The sequence below is a fragment of the Parasteatoda tepidariorum genome, chromosome 4 (genome assembly GCF_982258835.1).
Source record: "Parasteatoda tepidariorum strain Cologne lab strain chromosome 4, Ptep-v5.0, whole genome shotgun sequence".
Lineage (NCBI taxonomy): Eukaryota > Metazoa > Arthropoda > Arachnida > Araneae > Theridiidae > Parasteatoda > Parasteatoda tepidariorum.
The window spans coordinates 57,711,735-57,732,671 of NC_141758.1; positions in this window are offsets into that span (position 1 = coordinate 57,711,735).

Sequence of the window (20,937 nt, forward strand, 5' to 3'; positions counted from 1 at the left end):
TGAGGATAAAAAATTTAACAAGTAAATATTTTCTGAGTAGTATGTTTTTCTTTTCTGTAGATAATGGCTTAATAAGTTTCAATTATCTGGAGAAAAAAAAATTTGGATTAGTGAATAGGAATTATTTTCTTTTAACATCTAAGGTATGTTATTTACTATATGTTATTTACAATCTGTTTTTAATCAAATGTTTATATTATTTTGAAGAAAATTTAATAAGTAAAGTAGTTTCTGAGAAGTATATGTCTTGCTTTTAAGGATAATAATGATTACATTTCTATTCTCAGAAAAAATTTTGGATCTGCCAATAAGAATTATTTTCATATAGCGTGCATAGACTTCTTTTATTATTGTCTAATTCAGTGGTTCCCAACCTTTTGTGGGCCATCGCCCCCCTCTTGGGGTTGGTTGAAACCTATCGCCCCTTTCTCTTTTTGCTCAAAAAACCATTCATTGTTGCTTGTGAGCAACCAAACACTGAAAATATGCAATATTATTTGATTTTAATTTAAATTGTAATGCAAATAAGGAGTCACATTTATCCTGTCATTTTTATTAATTAAAAAAAAATTTTGCATCTTTTTTTTTTCAAAAAGAAATGATATTTAAAACGAAATAATCAAAACAAAAGTATATTTTTTTAAATTCATATTTTAATGTAATCAAGAAAAAGATAAAACGTTAACAACTAAAATTTGAGGGAAAAAAATGAAGATTGAGAAAGTACATTTTTACCACTTCAATGACTGCCCTGTGCTTGGTGTATTTCAAGTTAAAGCTTGAATGTCAGGTTTTATGCTCCTCAGATTTAAACGCGGGTCTCCTTTGAAGAAAAAACCCAACCTTTCTCTTTGCATTGTGAGCAGCTGGAAGACAGAACTAAATCCTGTCTCTACTAAATATATTGACAGGAACGAGATGAGAAGCAGCTCAGTTTGTTTCCACAATTGTGGATAAGTGTCCATAAGCTTTACCCAAGCTAACTCGTAACCGTATTTTTTAAATACGACTTTAGCCTCACAGTCATACTTCAAATCTAAAATATCAGTCTACAAAGAGGAAGTGAGCTTATCCACAACTTCAAATGAGAAAGGATCGAAAATCCAATCCGGAATTTCTAATTTCATCAAATCTTTAAATCTTGATTCCATAATTGATCAAGATGATGAGTAAAAATTAAGATTTTATTTTCGAGAATCTCGATATCTGCCATTGAATACTTTTTAAGAGTTGGAAGTTGCATTAGCTCTTTGCGACCAATGTTTGACTTGTAGGTATCAAACTTGGCGATGAATGAAGATATGATTCCCTTAGCCTTGATAATGTTCATTTTATTTCCTTGAAGTTTTACGTTGATTTCCTTCTTTTTTTCAAGACTATGAGTCAGGAACCAGAAGAATTAAAAAAGAATTTTTTAATCCTTTAACGGGCCCTTTATTTCTAGTAAAGGTAAATTAAAGTATTTTTGGAATTGAAATTGTTTTAAGAACAGTAATTGGTATTTAAAAAAAACTCATTTAGTTTATAAAAATGTCATTTTTTTGGTGGTAAATATATTTAACATGACCTATTAGGAAAGTACTGACTTTTATTTTTCTTTATTTATAAAATAAATTCCTTAAATGCTACAAACTTCAAAAGGAATTATGTATTTTCTAACCTTTATTCGTTTTTTAAAAGTGACAAATGGTTAACAATTTTATTCAAACTCACTTCAAGAAAGCTGAAGTTATTTTAAAAATGGAAACCTAAATTAAAAGTGGTAAAACGTGGTGGTAAGTATACTTACCACGGCCTTCAAAAGGGTTAAGGACAACCAGACATGGTTGGAGCACCATCTGTTGCACAAGCACTTCCATTTGTGAGGGGAATTTCTTTTACCTCAAAATAATCTTTGACCTATTTAAAAATCGACGATCCTTTTATATCTGTGTTCAAGGTTCTTGTAAACAACATTTCCTCGTTAATCTCCTTACTCTCATTTATGAATCTCACGTAAGCTAAAACAGCTTTGTTATCTATCACAGTTGATTCATCAATCTGCAGCGCAAATTTACCTTCTTTCAGAAATTTGATGAGTTTTGAATCAACGTCGGCGGCCATCTCATCAATACGCCTGGAAACAATATTATTGCTCAGAGGAACAGAGTGACTTATTAGATTTCAGCCTGCGATACCAAAACGTATGACGAAAACGATCCTGCACTTGAATTTTTTTAAATTTTTAACTATCATAATTCTTTGTCTACACCAGAACCATAGGTTTCATATATATTTTCAATTTCAATCTCAAATAGCTTTTATTATTATTATTATTATTATTTGCAATTTTTATCTTTTGAGTACTCGTCGCCCCCTGAGGTTTACCGCCCCCATGAGAAGCTCTATCGCCCCCTTTGGGGCAATCGCCCCCAGGTTGGGAACCACTGGTCTAATTCATAATGGTATGTTTATATTATTTAATGAAAATTTAATTAGCTAAATATTTTTCTTCAAATCGAGAACATTGTTTTGAACAATGCATTTATCTATATTTCTAAGGATAATTAAAATTAATATGAATATAAAAGCAGATATCATTTTCATTTCTATGAAAAAGGTTTGGATCTGGCAATAGGAATTATTTTTCCTTAGAGGAATGTTTTTTTAAATCCGTTTTATAATCAAATGTTTATATTATTTTGATTTATGTATTATGTGATTTGATATTTGCCGTAAAAATATGTATGTGTGTATGTTTTTAGTTGTTTAATAATCATAATTATATTTCTATAGCTTATAATGTATTGAATAAATTTAAAATACTTAATTTTCATCTGCTTTGTTTTTGTTAAAGCCCAATTCGAAACCTTATTAATATTACCTTGGTGCTGTGATCATGTTTGATTGGCAAACTAATTTTTTTATGAAATATTGTACGTATGCATTCTAAATTTATGCTTCTTGCATTAGGTTGTATCGCAAAAATAATTTTGTCTCATAGCTTGCTATAATAATAACTTTTAGTGTTACTGAATAATAAACATGGTGGCAGCTATTTTACTACAAGTAGTGTAAGAGAACTTTGAAGATGTGACATACTTGATCCTAGAGTTACGTAGAGTGTTTCTCCCCACCTCTTTGTGGTAAAGTAGTAGCCATCAGTTTTAGTGTTAAAATACACAAATATTTTTACGGTGCAAATGATAGTGGCTAGTTAAATTTTAGTTACCTGAAAAAAGAAAGGTTTGGATTTATCAAAAATTATTTTCAAATAACTATCAGGGACTCTCTTCTGATTTATAATAGAATATTTATATTTTATAAAAATTTAATTAGTAAAAGATTTTTTTTTGGATAAAGAAAAATATTTTCGAATAAAGTGTTTCTCATTTCTAAGGATAATTATGACTTAGTTCATTAAATTATTGTTGCATTTAGATAGATTTATATTAGATTATGTTACATTTAGAAGTTCTTTCAGCTTTAATTATCTGAATGAGCTTTGGATACGTTAATAATAAAACTTTTTGTTTAGCATTTAAGAAGATTTTTACTATCTGTTTTAAAGTCAAATGTTTATATTCCTTGTTTATATTTCTTTTTCTATTGAAATTCAATTAACGAAACATCCGAATAATATATTTCTCGTAGCTAAGATAATAATGACTTTATCTAAAAGTTTGCGAGATATTTGAAATTTAGTCCATTCGAATTACTTTCATTTAACATGCAGGGGAGATTTTACTTTCACCTGCCTTTCACCATGTATATTATTTAGTCCAAATTTAATGAGTAAAATATTTTTCATCGAGTAGAGAAAAATTGCCTGAAATATGTACATATCGCTAAGAGTAATTATGATTGAGTTCAAAAAATCATTATTGTATGTATAACCTGAATTATATATATTATACAGGGTGTTTAGAAAGTCCCGGACCCATTTTGATGTTTAATAACTTATAAAATAATAAAGATAGATTAAAATTCATAACATAAATGGTTAGATAGGCTCAAAAAGTTTCATGGCCCTTGTCAGTGAACTTCTAAGTGTGCCCCCTTCTTTTTTAGAGGTTTGCAACAGATATGGTAGGAAGGATAAAAGATGCTGCTGATTTTTTGAAGCGCATAATGTTCCCCGACGAAGCATCCTTTCATGTTTCTGGCATTTTTAATCGCCATAATGTGTGCATATGGGGATCTGAAAACCCCATGAATACCGTGAGACACAAAGGGATTCGCCAAAGGTTAATGTGTGGTGTGGACTAATGCACGGCCGAGTCATTGGGCCTTTTTTACAGAAAAGACGGTCTCATCAGTCGTATACATATATCAGTCGTAGACATGTTGGAAAACCTCGTATTTCCACAACTAGAAGAGCTTCAGCCACGTGTCTTTCTGCAACAAGATGGTGAACCACCTCATTGGGGTATCATCGTTCGTAGTTCTTTGAATGACCATTTTCCAGAAAGACGGATTGGGCGAGGAGGTCCAATTCCTTGGCCACCCAGATCACCTGATATAACGCCGCTGGACTTTTTTCTTTGGGGATTTATAAAGGATAATGTTTACAGGAGGATCGTGTCGAACATTGATGACCTAAAAGCCGGAATTACAACCGCAATAGCCTCTGTGGATGCAAACATGCTAGCCGCTACCTGGCGTGAAATTGACTATCGACTTGATATTCTCCGTGCGACGAAAGGGGCGCACGTGGAAGTTGATTGACAAGGTTCATGAAACTTTTTGAGTCTATCAAACCATTTATGTTATTAATTTTAAGATATCTTTATTATTTTATGAGTTGTTAAACATCAAAATGGGTCCGGGACTTTATAAACACCCTGTATGTATAATTATATATTGAATTATCTGTAATTATATTGCATCAATTATCTGATATGGGTTTGATTATGCCCATAAGGATTATTTTCTTTTAACTTGAGGTTCTTTTTTTGTTATTGATACCAGCTTAAAACTGAGGTTTTTATATATTACTTGATTCAAATTTTCGTAAAATATTTCCGAATGAATAGAGAAAACTCTATGAATCACGCATCTCTCACTTCTAAGGAAAACACTTATTAGCTCCTATAAGTTATTAATGAATATTGATAGAAAACTGATTTCAGCTTAAAGTATTTGAAAATTGTTTGGTTCTGACAATAAAAATTATTTTCCTTTAACGTACATAAATTTTTCATTATCCATTTTTCATTATCCATAAGCATCTTTAAAATTGAATATTTGTATCTGAATATTTCGTTTTTTTTATTGATGACATTAAAAACTATTTTGGGGAATTCAAGGTAAATAAAATATTATATTTCTTTCATATCTTAGTCAAAAATCAAGATTGACAAATTTTTCAACCTGATTGTACTTTGCATTATCCGGTTTCAGTGATTGAATTCATTTTAACTCTGAAGTCTTTGAGTTTATTAATTTTTCATTTCATTCAGCTTAGTACATTTTTTTTAAAAATTTAAATAGTGAGTCAAATATCTACAACAATAAAATAATGTAGTTAGTAAAAATAAGTAAAACTAATATTAAAAAAAACTTAATATTCACCACAGTGCTTATTTTTCAATTATGAAATAAGACATTTATCTGATTTTGCCAATCAAAAACTAACTAGATTGTTTCAGATGCATTTTAATCTAACAAATTTTTTTAATAAACTTTTTTCTGCAAAACTAGACATATATTCACATTACTATAATTAGCCACATGTTTTATATTATAGTAACTTTATCTATTCTGCCAACGCTCATATATTATGCCAAAAAAATTTCACTGATATATGAAATTTAAACATAATTTCTCATTACATTATTTTCAAAAAACAGAATCAATAGAACTGTGTAATTTTTGTGTTTTAATTTTTTCATATTTAAATTTTTATTCCATAAACATTTTTTAAGAGCTAAACATCAAACTTTTTATTTACCTGTTTTATATAAGGGTTTCTTTGGTCACATACACGAAGTAAAGATTAAAGCACGCATACCTTTTGATCAAGTTCTGTTTAATAAATCAAAATATATGTAGAGTTATAGATATTTACATGAATCAGTTAATAAAGAAAAAATATGTTACTAAGGTGAGCGAAACTCTTAGCAGCGTGGCAAAAGCTGGCTGCACTTTTTTGTTAGAATACCTCTTATCCGTTTACTTTTTACAACTAATGTATATTTTAAGATATAGCTTTAATGTTCTTGAAAAGTAAACTTTATCTTTTTGCTTCTTCTTATTCTTTCCACACACAAGCTTCATGATAAAACTTCTTTTTCTTCTTCCGTTTTGGAAAAAAAAAGTAAATAGGTAAACTTTTTCTTAAAGTTTTAAAATAGATCCAAGTAACTGGAAACTTTTCATTAAACTTTGAGAATAAGATCTTTATAGCCCAAAGGTTTATTCTGAGAGAGCGTGTTTTTTTCAGAATAAAAATATTTCTAAAATATATTTTTCATTTATTATAAACAACATTGCATATGTATTTTTGCTGTTTATATTAGCATATTTTTATAGGGAAGATGTAGATGCATTTTAAATTTATAAACAGTGCGTAAAATATCCATCTCACATCACCTTTTGAACTAACGACGGTCTTTACGGATATTTAAGGTGTTTTTAAGGTTCATTTAAGGTTGTTTTAAGGAGTTAAGGTTGATTTGAGGTTTATTTAAAGTTAGCTTCAAAAAAAATTTAAAAAATCAATCTCTCAGGGTTTATAATACAAGTATAAGGAAATGTTTTATTTACATTTGAGGTTGATAGAAATCTATCTTAGAGCAACCATCTTAATGAGGTTGTTTCCGAGGTGTATACAGGTTATTTTTCTACACTTAAAGTAAATAAGTATATTTGAGGTGTAAATAATATCATCCGGTTTCAACTAAAAGCATTGCTGCTATATATATGGTAGATGTTATGAGATGTAGATGAAGTTGAAATTGAAGTTCATTGATGAGGTTATTTCTGATGTAAAACATAACCTCATTTTCTTCCTCGGGTGTATTTTTTACTCGCTTCACAATGCAGACAGCCTCAAAAACACCTTGTATTTTGTAAGGGGGGATTTTCGTCTACTTAGATGCAATTTTAATTATTCGAGGAATAAATATTGTGTTTGATTAACTATTGAATAAGAGGGTTTAAGTTACGGAATCAGACTCAATTTCTCTTCTGGATGAGAGTATATTTTTTATAGTCGGTGAATTCATATATTTGACTTTACAGTGGGGCGCTTTAAGCTAGAAAATATAGTCTAAATATTTTGAGACGTTATTTCAAGTTCACACTAGTACATTTTCATATGTTTTCTAATATTTTTCAATGTTTATCAATTTTTCAACACTCAATATTATTTAGAAACTACTTTTATTTGCAGAGTTTGCTCAAACATAATGCCAAATTTTCAGAAACATTTATTGATTGGTCATTAAAATATTTAAAAATAGTTTTTTTACGACAGATACATTGCTTCCTATGAAACCTTTTGGTATAGAAGCTATTCCGGAATCTTGGTGCAACCTTTTTGAGTAGATAACTGTTTCAAAATCCTTATATATTATTATACCTTTAGTAATAATTAATAAGGATTCACCCCGTGATACTGCGGTAGCCATGTTTAGACTTTTGACCGCACATGATAGTCTACGTTCTCATTTATTTCGCCTCATGCTGGCTACTTCATCAGATTGTCTTTTAGGTAACTCCGGACAAGCCATGGCTGCTGCGCATTTGAACACGTGCTCTGCATTAAAAAACTTTGACTGCATTGTTAAGAAGTACTGGAGAGCTAGAAGCCTAATGACCTAATAGTCAATGGCTGGCATTTGTTTAATGTAATTAATAATTAATAAAGGTATCTTATTTATTGTTGGTAAATGAGGATTTTTGTACTTACGAGGAGACATTTCAAAAGCCAGAAATAGATGTTTGATTTTTTTTTTCATGAGACTGTTTGCGCAAGACAACAGATAGAATTTTTAGGGAACCCAATCCGGACTGTGAGTTATCTAAAACCACGTTCTTAAAAAGCATCATACTTTTTTGACATCTTGTGAGTTGAAGTCTTTCCAGTTGGAGCTTCATCTCTGACGTTTCCGTGGTTCTATAATAGTATGTCTTGTGCCAGGGTCTTACTGTAGGTCTATGTCTGGTAGTGCAAAAAAATATATCGTGTAACCGGTAGACATGGAGTTCCGATAAAAAATTCATCGTCAAGGACTGTATTAATCATAAGAAGAAATGGTGAGTTTTTCACAAAAAACGTAATCCATCAAGCGCCATGAATCAATTAGCTTGATGGCAAAGAACAGAGTTTTGCAAAAAATTTCAGTCCTTCCTCTTGGGGTTAACTAAAACATCATGCTTTAGTCAGCTGAGAGCCCTATTCGCCCATCCTACCAGTTCCGAGCCCATGCATAGGCACATAAAGCAATGTGGATTCGATTTACAGTAATACCAGTGGTAAAACTTTTTAAAGAAACCATGCATGGCTAGCAGGTTAAACTGTATATATTTTGAATATTTTGAACTTTCAATTTTGTGTTTGCTAAATTAGCATATGGATTTTTTAGATGGCTGATTTCTCTTTTTTTTGCACACTGAGAAAGAAGTATATTGTCGAAACTTCTAGAGCATGGTAACAGTTACTATGTTTCTGACTGTATAGAAACACCAAAACCTTTATAGTTTTTACCAAAACACTTTGGTAATGATTTCAATGAAATTAACAACAAAATATGGTTTTAGAATATGCATAAAATTTGGTAAATGTGGTAAAATTTTTTGTAACTGTTTTAATTATTTTTTCATAATACCTTAGCATGGTAAAAAAAACATTTATTCGGTTAAATTTACTTTTCAATTTTGCATTTCAATTTTTTACTTTTTATCCGATAATAAAAATTATAATTTTAAAAACAGATTTTCTGGTAAACCGCTTCCAGATGAACAAAACAATTACCAAATGGATGGTTTAAATACCGTATATGTTAGTTTTATTAACCTATTATTTTGCTTAGTTTCATTACAATTATCTGAAATTAATCAATGTAAAAGCAATTTTTATTAGTTTTATTTTTTACTAGTTTGATTACTTAAACATCGCGATGTTTAAAAATATTTATGATTTTGTGACATTGAAGAACAAAACAGGATTTTGTACAAAATCAAACAAAAACTTCTCTCCAACTTTGTAAAAATAATAAACCTTTAATTTCAAAAATAGATTTTGTTATTTAGACCTTCTAATACTTAACTATGGAGAAATCTTATCCATAACATGTGGTTTAACTTTACAAATTATTAAGGCAATCGAAAAATTACATGATTGAGAAATTCTTTGCTCCGAAGTATTGATATTATAGTTTAACTTCGTCCTGAGGTTGTGTTGTTTTACAACAACGGTCTTAATTTAAACATATTAATGTTATTCGAAACACATTTCAAAAACATAAATGAATTCGTTATATTAAAAGTTGTATTAAAATGTAAACAGTTCAACATTTCAGAGATTAAATAAAAATGTTTTGACCTTTTTATGAGGGTGTTATGAACTTTAACCATGATAAGTGTTATATATTCATTAATTTTTGTGAGTTCATTTTAATTATGTGTAATTTAAAATATTTAACCACTTTTACTTTTTTTATATAAATATGATAAAGCGTACCTTTATGCATTTAAGATTAAATAACATATTGATTAAGGATATTAAAATCATCTGAAAAAATACAAAAAAGTGAAAGATAACTTCAGAATTTACCGTAAACTTACACTAGACAACAGTATTTTTTTGCTCCTAAATTTAAACAATTACTTCTAAGAAACTTCAACTTTTTCCTTTGACCGAAGTCTTATTATTTCTTGCTTTATTGTTTCTAAACTGCTTGCGAAGTTCTCCTTTGAAGAAATAATTGAATTTAAATGCCTCAGAGGTTGACTAAATTGACTTCAACTTGTTCTTTTTATATATATTCTCTTGTACCATTTTCTTTTGAAGACAAAGATATAATTTTAAATCTCTTTATTTTCGTATATTTTATTTTTATATATTTTTTTTGTATCTGCCCCTTTATGTTGGTACGCAAACAAAAATAGGATAGCTGGTCTATTGACAAAAAAAAAATTCAGTGTTAGCAAAGAGAAATCTCGTTCTTGTCAATAAAAAGGATTACTGAAAATGCTTTGAATAAGAATTTAAATCTACAGAATAAGGTAGAGATGAACATTGAAAAGAGACTATTTTAGAGATGCCTGAGTTTTCAAAACTATTTTCCCAAACTTCTCTGCCCCAAATTATTTCTTGTGTGTTATAGTGATAGTGTGATGAAATCTGATCATTTTAGGGTGTACTCGACAGTTTCAAGTTGAATATGCGCGAGATTTTAGAAGGCTAGGGAACAACTACAAGGCTCATTTTCATATTATAATTTTGCAGATGCTCTTTCGTTTCTTTAAATAAAATATTACTAAGTTGAAAACCGAAGAAAAATCTTTAGTCGGTAAATAAGTAAATTATTGATCATAATTTTATTATAAATGTTGTATTTAGTTATTATTAATTATTTACAATAAGGAAAAAACATCAGTGTAGGAAATATCGAGAAAATGTAGGAACTTTTTTAGGAAGTTGAAAAAAACTGCTTTCAATTTAGCTGCAATCTATCAGAATCATACTAAATAAAATTATGCGATAATTATACATACACTTATGAGTAATACTGCTAGCTGCTTCGAAATTTGAGCTTACTTCGCTAACTCAATGAATGCAATGTATTATATGATTCTATTATAGAATCTAGCCTTATACGAATAATAGAACTCTCTTTTTAAAGGAATCATTTTGTCAGTTTTGGGTTTAGTCCTGAGAATTCAAATTTTAATTGTACAACTTTTTTAAAATTCGGTTTCTCAGGAAGTATTCAACCGATTTCGCTCAATTTTCTTCATTTTTGCTAAGTAAAATTACATACTTTAAAATGACATAAAAATTTACCTTACAATCCCAAATTGTTTCACTATTAGTAAATAACATAATAAAAATTATAAATGTTTACTTTAATTTATTTTTTAGCATGGAATTATCTTTGGATAAACGAATACTATAATTCTGTTCAAAAATTTTTCAATTCGCTTAAAATGTTCCCGATACATAGTGAAATACGGAAAACGAACTAACATTAAGCATTCTAAACTTTGGACAGCTCACCTGACCTTACTATGGGGACTAAATGTCCCAGATTGCTGCTACTCCCTATATTTTGGGGGTCAGAAATCAGAATCCGTCGAAAAAGGGTATGTTTATTCAGAGAAAAAGCTATTTTGTGTATGAATTTGCAACTTAAAATATCATCTGTCCTAATTAATTAGCACATTTGAGGTCACTTCGTTAATATTAGAGTCCTAGAATGTGAGGATCCGATCATTAGATCAAAAGTTATTCAGGATGGACCGTTTTTTTTTAACGCACTATACATTTGAAAATATTTTTAGTGACTGAAAATGTTAATTTGTGATTATTTTGATTATGTGTTATTCGTGATTATCTAGGATGTGCTTATAAGCTATCAGCTGGTCATAGATCACATGTGTGGGTATTCGTGATCCTTCTTCAGCTTGAAGAGCATGTACCCAATTAAGAAACACTTTGGATATATTAGAGTCCTAGAATGTGAAGATTCGGCCATTGGATCAAAAGTTATTCAGGTGGGTACATTCTTTTTTTTTGGACACATTGTACATTTAATAATAATTTTAGTAACTTAAAACTTTAATTTGTGATTATCTAGGTTATGTGCTTTTTAAAGTTCTGAAAATGGGCAACATATCATGTGAATCTTTTGTTGTATATCATTTCATTCAAGTTGCCATACATCATGATTTTATTTCGATCAATGCTACAAATAATTCAAAAAATTATAAATTTACGCGACTATAAATTCCATTGTTTGAAGTCACATTAGTTTAAATAGATTTTTTCAAAAAAAAACTTGTAAAATGCTTAAGAAAAGTGAAAAAATTCAAACGAAATACAAAACAGTCAGATATTAGTTGCCAAAATGCGCATTCCTCTTGCGTTAAATATGGAGCATAAATAAACCTAATTGATAAGTATTGTGAACTTTTATCATTTTTTCCCAGTTTATTGAGTAGTGTGTTTCAGCTTTTGTTGTCCAAGCTTAAAAAGAAATTTCATTTAGAAATTTATAAAAATGTATAATTAAGCATTAATGCTTATCATTGCTCATTCGCTTAGTATTTCAGTCTTTTTTTGTTAACAAGAAATTAACAATAAAAACAATAAAATAAAATATTAGTGTTTACATAATAAGATGACAAAATAAGTATTAAATCTTTCCTTGGTATTTTATGAGGCTAATCTATACAAATTAAATGTGTGTGAGTTAGAAATATTTATATGTGAGGAAGAGGCATTTTTATTTTAGAGTAATTTCAGCGTGGAACAATGGGAAACCTGCAAGTGACGTATTGTGGGTATCTCGATAATGATTGGTCGAAACATGGCTTCTGTTTACGTTAGCAAATGTTCTTTCCATTCTGTTTCGAGTAATCCATGCCCATCAAGTATCAATTCTCTTAAGTGACGCATTCTATATTCTTTGCAATGATCTTAGACAAAACTTGATTTTTAACAAATCATTTTGCTTATGAATGATCAGCTGGCACTGACATCATAGTTCACATGTGTGGGTATCTGTGATCCTTCTTCTTGAAGCGCAAGTACCCAATTAAGAAACAATTCGGGAATATTAGAAGACCTTTGTTTAACAGTTTTAACTATTTGCATAGCCTAGATTTGATAAACGAGAATTTTTGGCATAATCCATATTCTCTTACATTATTTACATAATCTTACATTATCGATTATGAACTTTTCGCTGCTCAACATTGCAAAAATGAAAAGAAATTCGATAATGAAGGACTAATTAGGTATATTTTTATAAAGAAGCAGCAAATAAAATATAAATTTCAAAAATCTTTTAAGAAATACTAATTTTAGTAAATTCAAGCGAATAAATTCATCTAATTATAATATAACAGCAAACGTACATACCAGCGCAAGTTTTGATTTCCTTTTAAACACCTTTAATGCGCATAATTGAGCAGGAAAGCCTGATGATAATCTTCAGAAATCACGCTCCCAATTTGATGCATGACAAATCTCCTCAATTAGGCTTCATAAGCATCCTACCCGTTAGTAAAGTACTCACTCATGCTAACTCCTACTGAGGCTTAGTCTCTTAATTCCAAAGCTTAGTCACTGTAGTTAATTATATAACGTTGTTGCAATTTCCGAGGCATTCTGATATGTAAGAATTTAAAAATGTTTCCAAGTTATATATTGGTGAGAAATTAATATGAAGCTAAAATTAGACAAATTTTTCTTGGTTTATGTCATTCCACTAAATTAGAGACCATACATATTCATTAATTTAAAGTGAGGAGTATGAAACTTTTATAAGTCTCTAGAAAAAGTTTTGCCCACTTATTTACTATATGGTAAAAAACACAAGGCAAACCACATGGTAAAAAAGGGGTTTTCAGGACTAAACAAACATTTGTCGAAATAGCTACGGGATATGATGAATTTCGAATTTGCGAACCAAATGTATGCAAAATTAAAACATAGTATACTTATTTTCAAGTAAAATACATCCTCTCAAAAGTGATATGGAGGTAGAAATGTGCGGAAGAGATGTTCGCTGGCAACCGGCGGGATTCGAACTATGAATCTTTGGGTTCATAATGGGATACTCTAACAACAATAGTTGTACACACCACTCCACAGTCCAAAAGAAGTTAGGTAGCTTTACGTTGCAGCAGCCGCTGTGATACATCTTGACCTGATAGTTAAGTTGAATTAAATGTAGGGATAGAGCGAATTTCTATCGTACAAAGCAATTTGGGAAATACAGTTACAATTTGGAAAATATGGTCTAGGAGGTTTAATCAGGATAGATCAGGAACTTTAATTTCATTTTCACTCATTTCACTATATCTTGATTTAATTTAAAATATGTTTAATCATCAAAATTAAAATAGTTCACATCCCATCTCACTTTGCCTACGATTCCACAAAACTACCTGAAATACGAGTATTTGGTCTTTAAGCTTGGAATAATTTATTCTATACTTTAAAACATAAGTTTTTTGTTTGTTTGTTTATAGAATATTCAAGATTTCTTTTTAAATTCAATAAAATTAATAGAAAACTAAAGATGAAAAACTTTCCTTGATTTAAGCATTTTTATTAGATAAAATTCCTTACCTAACTATAAATATGAATAAAATCATTTATTTAAAAGACTTTTTATTTCGGAATTGTCGTCCCTGCGCAATTTTAAAGACAACAAAGAACCTTTCAAGATCAACGCTCTCATTTTTTTCTTTGTTAAAAATTTGTTTTTGAGAACCAATTATAGCTTTAATCTTCTAAAAGCTATTATCATATTCATGAAAAAATAAAAGAAACTTGCACATTTGTTTAGGAGCTAGAAGATATGAATACTTTCAGTGCATTTTTACAGTAACAATTCATTCCATATATTTAATAGTAATAATTATTTAACAACAGGTATTCCGTGCTTTTATTATAAATATTACAGTAAAAAGTAATTATATTAGATTTTCCTTGTATAAAAATTAGCTGCAAAATAAAATTTTGTGGCAAAAAAAAACCGACATCTGATTCATTTTACCGTAAATTTGATCCCCATGAATGTTAGCGTTTTTTCTTACAAATCTACTGGATTTTTAATATGTTTCATTCCCCTCTTAATTTGTTCCAAATTCGAAACTCGTAGAATGTTAATATTAAGTCCTAGTATAGTTGGATAAATAATTTGTCATTGCAGACCCTTTCATTATTTATATGACGCTTGTTTTTACACAACTGATAACTTTTTTTTACCTGTCTATACTTAAACACTTAATCATCCTTATGATTTAGTTCCCTTTTTTTCATATTTTATGAAAATCCTCGTTCTTTTTATGATCCATAATTTTGATAACCCTATTGATTTCATGTCAAAAAAATATTCAAGATTGTGCTGTAGCTTAAATAATAATAATACTGTAATTTAATGCTTAATTATCGGTCTTCCAGCTTTATCCAATTGACCAATAAATGTCCATCTAGGAACATAGGTGCTGGATTACGTGTTTGTGTGCGTGTGTACAATGTTAATTAGAATGATTCAAGAACATTAAAAAATCTAAATTCCAAACTCTCCAAAAAGGAATGCACTCAATAACAAAATATTTAATTTAAAATTGAAGAGAGAATTGTTAATGTTTAAAACCGTGAAATCATTTTTATAGTTTTTTTACAGCAAATTTTTTTATTAGAACTTTCTTTAAAATTGCAGTATTAAACAAAATTATTGTAGTTTTAAAAATTAAAAAGCTACTATGCAGGAATGTATTACATTTTCCAACACTTCTTTTCTCAAGCCAAGAATCATTCCACAGTTATTTACAGATGTAGATTATAGATGTAGAACTCCATCTAGATTAAGAAATGTATGCTAAAATTCTTTCCCGAGAATTCTTCTTTATGAGATTCATAGTTACTTTTGTGGTCTAAGTTTTGCCTTATCTAAGCTAAAAAAGGATTAATGATCCAGCGAAATTGAGAATGTATGCAAGATGTCCTAAATAAAAAAATGGTAAAAAAATATTCTCAGAAGAGCAACAAAGAAGGCAAGAAAGTTAAATATTATATCTAAAACAATTGTAATGGAAATGCGGGCCGTAAGGAAGTAAGGCTTAAGTAAAACAAATACAAACAGGTTGGTCCATGTGTTATTTAGTGTTATGATTTCTAGAAAGATGGAACTCAGAAAAAAAGGCAATTAAATTGCTTAAAATTGCTTTGCTTATCTAAAATGTTATGGTTTTGTTATACTTCTGTTTTATTTATTTTTTGCTCACTTAAGTCTAACTTATAATGCAAACTATAAACTCATATATATATAAACTTTATTATAAAACTAATATAAACTCATTCTTATGTAAGTTGAGTTTTTCGCTTTCTAATAAATATTCATCGATACCCATAATTTTATCTTTTTATAGAATTTTGGACTTAATATAAATATTAAAGTGAACTATGAATTAAGCGCTTAAGTGATATTTTGAGCTCATTACTTCAAGATTTACTGGTAAATTCTAGTATTCTCAAAAGTAAAACTTATTTTTAAAGATTCAGCAATCTTTAAATTGTATTTCACTAATTTTGAGAATCATTTCGTCATAAAATCACGTGAATTGTGACCAAACGCGAACTCGGAAATATATATCGGTTATGTTTTCTCAACTCGGAGCTTTATTGCAGTGCATTGGGGAAAATTTTTAGATGTGTTTTGTTAATTTGACGAAATTCGTTTTTTCGAAAGAAGTTACTAGATAGTTAATTCGTCCCTTTGACGAAATGTTTGCTCGAAAAAAGGTTTCGTCGAAAATGGGGAAGTTTCGTGAAATTTGAGTATCAATTTTAAGAGTGAGACTATTGATAAGAATTTATAGTATTTAACAATAGTTTAACGCTATAAGTTTTAAGAAGCTTATCAACAAATTTAAATGTTTTCGCTTTATGAAGAAGAAAAAATTATAATCAAACAAGAAATTTTCTACCATGGCAATCTCTTAACAACAGTCCTTTCCTTCCGACACGATTTACTAAACAACATATACCAACTTTAATATACAGAAATTAGGCGTAAAAGAAGACGCAGCTTGATATTAAAAGTTTTAACCTAAGCAAACTTTTATCCATCTTTATCGCACGACAAGTTAGCGGAAGACACCTTAACTTCTAAAGTTACAGGAGCGGAAGCAGTGACTGATTAGGCGTTTCCTGGATACTTACAGCTTTACCAATACTATGTGAGCCTTATTCTTTACATCATCGATTGAGGGGAGGGAGTGAGAAATCACGACAGTTATGTCTCTGCTCCCCTGGGAATTCTGGCGTGTTCCCAAACGCTTGAACATGATTTATTGAACGTATTAAATGAGATTATGTCTTATTTTTCTTACTTAGATATTAAGCCTCTAAGTGATTTGTTCATGTTATCTAAATAAACCGTGAACGGTTGTATTTATTTGCCACTTAATCATGTCAGAGTTTCATAAATCTTTCTCACATATTTGTAAATTTAACTCTCAAAAAGAATGAGAAACTACCCTCTACGCAGGGAAAAAAAATTGGTAAAATTACCGAACTATGAGGTAGTAACATTTGGGGTAAAAAAAAGCCATAATTTTGGTTAAAAAAGACTAAAATATCAAAATACGGTATTTAGATAATTCCTTAGGTAATTTTTTACATCCATATGGTATCGGTTTACCTGAAATTCTGCTTTTCAAAGCTATAGTTCTAATTATTACCACACATTAAAAAAGAAAAATACAAAACTGAACGAAATATACTGTTTTTATGCCATTCTCTAAATTTACCACATTTTATCTCATATTATAAAATCATATTTTTTGTTAATTTTACTAAAATCATAATAAAAGAGTTTCGGTAAAACTTATAGAGCTTTCTATTGTTCTCATAAAGCCAGAAACATTTACGACATGATGATATAATTTTGACCATATATTATTTCTCACTATTAGATATTACCTTAAATACAGAACGTTTCGGTTCTTTTGGTCACTGAAAGAGGAAAACGGAACTGTAAACATCAAAACCTGATTGGTTGCAGGGGGAGAAAAAACAATATTAGAAAAACATTAGTATCACTTCCAAGTTTAATCAGGTCATTATAACCTTTGCCTTCATATGCGCTTTTGATATTTTAAATTGTACGTAACTTTTTATTACTTTTATCTCGTTTGTTTAATTTTTAAATACGTATTTAATTTTAAAATTTTGTACCGTTTTATCAATTTAACGTATTTTACAAAGATTGATATGTATGTGTTTTGATCTGTTTTAAAACTTATTACCTATCAAAGTGTGCCTTTTTTGTGGAAACATTCCGCTTCTAAGCCCTATACCCCTATATTTAATTCAATTTTAATAACAGGCAACGATAGTTTAGCTCTTTTAAAAGTCGTAAATGAATTTAAAATGAAGAACAATATTTAAAATTAGGGGTTTAAAAAGGGTTATTCATAGAAGTATTTATGAAGTATGTCGTATGTTTTCGTACACCTACGTATGGCACAACCTTAATACCACGGATGAAGCAGATTACTATTTGAGTTCAATATTTTATTTTGTTTCACAGCAAAAATATGAAGAAATGCACTTTAAAAATATTCTACAATTTGTAAATAAGCTATACATGTAGTTAATTATTTTATGCAGTAATAAAAAATAAGAATTAAGTATAATTTGATTAAATTTAAATAAAACATAATCACATTTATTTGTTTACTTCTTTATTGGCGACATTGTTCTAAGTATAAATCGAATCTTTCACCATTATTTAAAGCTTGGGGATCAAAAGGTTTATGATGACATTTTCTTCGATCTTTACCTTTTACATTGCAAAAACATTAAATTTACAATAGGTATAGCCACTGTAAGAGTTCTAAGATACATTACCTACAAATAAACAATTGTTTTTATAGGATATGACATTTAAAACAATTATGAGGATTAAGAAGCATACATCAGTACATTTGAAACTCTTTATGAATTGAAGTGGGTTTGCATAATATAAACTTATTAGTAGTTTAATATAAAGAATATAATTTCATGAAAGAAGCTTTGAAGATTTTTAATCTTCCCATTTAAATCACCAAGCTTGGATTCAATAGCACATACATGGGTATCATTTAAATTTTATTAAGTCATTTTACTTTCAAATTGAAAAAAATTATTATTTCTTATAATTTTACCAGTTTTAAGATGACGCTATAAATCATGTTATAAGAACTACAGCAGAAAATAAGTACCTCAAAATTTCACTATTCACCTACTATAAAGCTTTTTAATTTTATAAAAGTTGCTGCAAAATAACGGGGTCAATGTTTGATAGACTAAGAAATGCCTGTCATTTTAGTCGTTTTTAAAAGGAAAGATTTTATTTTTTCGTCAGTGCTTGTGCGGACGTAATAATTATGCCTGGCTTTCATTTCTTCCCTTTTCGGGTGAAATATTAATCCCACAGGCATCATTAATGATCGTTTGCATTTAAAAGTTTAGTCATTATGAGTTTGCAGGAAGTTACGTAATATCTTTAAATTTTCAAGCATGTTAAAAATGATAGCAATGTAGCAGAATAAAACATTTTTTTTGAAAAAATAAATTAAATTAATTTAACCCATAAGTTAAAGTATTTCACAGAACATGTCTTACATTTAAAGTATATGTATTCATATATGTATGTATATGTATGCATATATGTGTGTATATACATGTATATATGTATATATGTGCATGTATATATGTGTATGCATATGTATATGTATATATGTATTTATGCAAAAATATGCATGCATGCATATATATATATATATATATATATTTCGATAAAAATTGATATTTTACGGAAGATACATCCAAAGTGCTGGTATTTTACGTAATAATTTGATCTAGAATTTTTATATAGTGAATCACGTATCATTTAATTTTATGAAGAATATGTATATCTTAAAAATAAATATGATAATTAATTACAGCTTCCAGTTCTTAAAAAATTAAACCCATAATAGAAAAAATTCTTTAAAAAATTAGAACCACTAATGAGAATTATCTTTTTCTGTAAGTTTATGTCCTTTTTACATAATTTGAGATTAATGAATTAAAAAGAATACTGATTTGTTTAATGCAGATTTTTTTTTAAAAAATAGCCCACCGTTCTTCAACTTGAATAGTAACTTTTTTGTATAGTAAATATTTTTCACAGCATTTGGAATATAGTACTAAATTACTATTATATTTTCTAATTAATTTGAAATATTTTTTCTAAAACTTTATTTTGCTTTAAAAGTTTTTCTTTTCTTTTTTTGAAAAAAAATACGTGTACGACCTAAATTCTTTTGAGATATCAATTAATACCCAATTATATAAAAAAAAATAAAGTCTGAAATTCAAGTTTAAAGTGTTATTTTTTTTTATTATGTTCACTATTGGGTTGGGTTTACTACTTGTTAACAATCACCGATTCCCCATTAATCTTACGCGGTATCCCGAATTTTATTTTTTACTTTAATTGCCTGCATACATTAATTTTATTATGCTAAGAGACTTTACACACTGTTCCTTCTCGCTTACCAATTTGCTTTATTTATCTTAGAGAGAAATTATCAGAATTTATTACCTTGCATAAGTACAAGTATTTAAGAAAAACAGCCATTTAATATTCAGAATATAATTCTTTTTTTAGTTTGACATCGATCATTCGTTTTACATTTCCGATGTTTGATTAAAATTAAAGCAATCTAATTAGTTAATTTTTTTTTATTATGTTCACTATTGGGTTGGGTTTACTACTTGTTAACAATCACCGATTCCCCATAAATCTTACGTGGTATTCCGAATTTTATTTTTTACTTTAATTGCCTGCATACATAAATTTTATTATGCTAAGAGACTTTACATACTGTTCCTTCTCGCTTACCAATTTGCTTTATTTATCTTAGAGAGAAATTATCAGAATTTATTACCTTGCATAAGTACTAGTATTTAAGAAAAACAGCCATTTAATATTCAGAATATAATTCTTTTTTCAGTTTGACATCGATCATTCGTTTTCCATTTCCAATGTTTGATTAAAATAAAAGCAATCTAATTAGTTAATTTTTTTTTATTATGTTCACTATTGGGTTGGGTTTACTACTTGTTAACAATCACCGATTCCCCATAAATCTTACGTGGTATCCCGAATTTAATTTTGTACTTTAATTGCCTGCATACATTAATTTTATTATGCTAAGAGACTTTACACACTGTTCCTT